Here is a 2,500-nt window from a genome sequence, read left to right as displayed (position 1 = left end):
GCTAAACAATAACAGTATATAACGTAGTGGACATAAGACCCCAGAGCCTCCCTCTATTCATATTCTATGGGCTCTAATCCCAAAGCACAGCATGACGAGACCCTGAGCCTATATTGATCTCAAGAAGAATACACTGGCAAAATGCTGCCATGCTTAATATGTGTGCTTTTTCAAAGAAAAGAGCTTAATCTGTGACTTATGAATACCCTATTTATATAGGACAGAGCATCCCTTACTCCCCGCTCTCCACCCCAAACAAAAATATCCAGGCTAAAGAAGCTTAAGGAAGAAAAATAAAGACGTGAATTACTCGGATGCTCATGAACACGTTTAATGTTTGTTTCATTTGCTCATATGCTCTCTGATTTGATTTTGCTGCTGTTGTTATTTGGACACTGGCCGTGGTGGGGCAGCTTTGAATTCTCTTGGGGTCAGGGCGGCTTAAGATGGTTATCCGTCAAAGCCAACTACTGGTACTTAACGCTGCGGGCATCAAATGCCCATGTGGTTACAGTTTGTTTGTCATTTTTTCCCCCGTCTAAGATGGCTCTCTCATCATCAGTTGTTGTTTTTCTCAGTCGGAAGTTGAAGAGGTTAAAAATATTTACAATTTTGCGCTTTGATTTGTTTGAAATGTAGCGCTCGCACTGGGTATTATAATCTCTAAAAATCTGAATCTTAATCCTTTTGCCCTCGTCTTTCCCTCGGCGGTGCTGAAATAGCGCTCAGCGTATGGAGATGTATGCAGAGGGGAGGGACCTCCAGGGGGTTTGGGTTGCCAGGGCCTGTGTTTTTTTGTTTGTTTTGCATGACATGCAGTATATTTTTTCTCCTTTCCTTCCATTTACGAGTTAGGCGGAGGAGACATGGGTTGAAAAGCTTGGTGAAGCTGAAGGGGGGTTGAAGATGGGATGGGATGGGATGGGTGGGATGAATGGATACGTGAATAAATCAGAGAGGGAGAGAGAGAGAGAAAGAGAGAGAGAGAGAGAGAGAGAGAGAGAGAGAGAGAGAGAGAGAGAGAGAGAGAGGAGAAAGGGAGGGTCTCTCTTTATGAGGGAGAGGTAGAGAAGAAGAATAGATGTTCTCAGCTCTCATCCTTCCACCTCCCCCCCACCACCACCATCCATCCCTCCATGCCTCTCTCCACCCCTCCCTCCCTCCCTCGTCAGCAGAGCCCCCGTCATGCGCTGGGCTGGGCTGGGCTGGGCCGGGTTGAGCTGACTGGTCTCTGACAGCCCGCTCCTGCTCCGACCATACGGCCTGTCTCTTTAGCTAACAGCCCAGCTGCGGCGCCCGTGTCCCAGGCCCTGACACTTTGACACGGGCGGCGCGTTGACAAATAGCTGGAGTTTTCACCTCCTGCCACACTGTCTGCCTCACGCGCTAAATCAGCCCTGGGACACTGTATGAGGCGAGTGACAGATCCCCTGTCAGGCCACGCCACTGATCGAGGTCTCCCTGGGTGGTTTACTCCAGCAGCGAGAGAGAGAGCGAGGAGGTGGGAGGTGGGAGGTGGGGCGAGGAGGTGGTGGGGTAGGGGGGCTTGGACAGTGTCAGCTTGCTTGCTTGCTTGATGCGTTCTTTACTCACTCACTCTCTCTTTCTCTCTCTTTCTCTCTCTTTCTCTCTCTCGTTTCATATGTTACTATTTCTCTCTCTTTCTCACAATCTGTGTGTGCATATGTTACCATCTCTCTCCCTCTCTCTCTCTACGTATGTCACAGTCTCTCTCTCTCTCTCTCTCTCTCTCTCTCTCTCTCTCTCTCTCTCTCTCTCTCTCTCTCTCTCTCTCTCTCTCTCTCTCTCTCTCTCTCTCTCTCTCTCTCTTTCGGATACATTTTTTCTCTCCAGCAGTCCCCTCTTCATGATATAGTCTTCCTAATTCCCAGCTGAGCGCCTTGTCAGCTCCATGTTGAGCTCTGTGTAGCAGTAATCGAGGCCTGGCATGGCAGGAGGAAGAACAAGAGGCGATGGAGGAAGAGGAGAGGAGGAGAGGAGGAGAGGAGAGGAGAGGAGAGAGAGGAGAGAGATGGTGGAAGCGGAGGTAGAGAGGAGGAGAGAGAGAGAGAGAGAGAGAGAGAGAGAGAGAGAGAGAGAGAGAGAGAGAGAGAGAGAGAGAGAGAGAGAGAGAGGAGAGAGAGAGGAGAGAGATGGTGGAAGTGGTGGTAGTGGATGTAGAGAGGAGAGGAGAGAGGAGAGAGATGATGGAAGTGGAGGAAGAGGGGGGGAGAGACAGAGAGAGAGAGGAGAGAGAGGAGAGAGAGGGTGGAGGTGGAGGTAGAGAGGAGAGGAGAGAGAGAGAGGAGAGAGAGGGTGGAGGTGGAGGTAGAGAGGAGAGAGAGAGAGAGGAGAGAGATGGTAGAAGTGGAGATAGAGAGGAGGAGAGAGAGAGAGTAGAGAGAGGAGAGAGATGGTGGAGGTGAGAGGAGGAGAGTAGAGTGAGGAGAGAGATGGTGGAGGTGGATGGGGAGGAAGAACAGGCGGTGATGGAGGAAGA

The sequence above is a fragment of the Engraulis encrasicolus genome, chromosome 22 (assembly GCF_034702125.1).
Source record: "Engraulis encrasicolus isolate BLACKSEA-1 chromosome 22, IST_EnEncr_1.0, whole genome shotgun sequence".
NCBI lineage: Eukaryota > Metazoa > Chordata > Actinopteri > Clupeiformes > Engraulidae > Engraulis > Engraulis encrasicolus.
Note: the sequence above shows the minus strand (reverse complement) of the source record.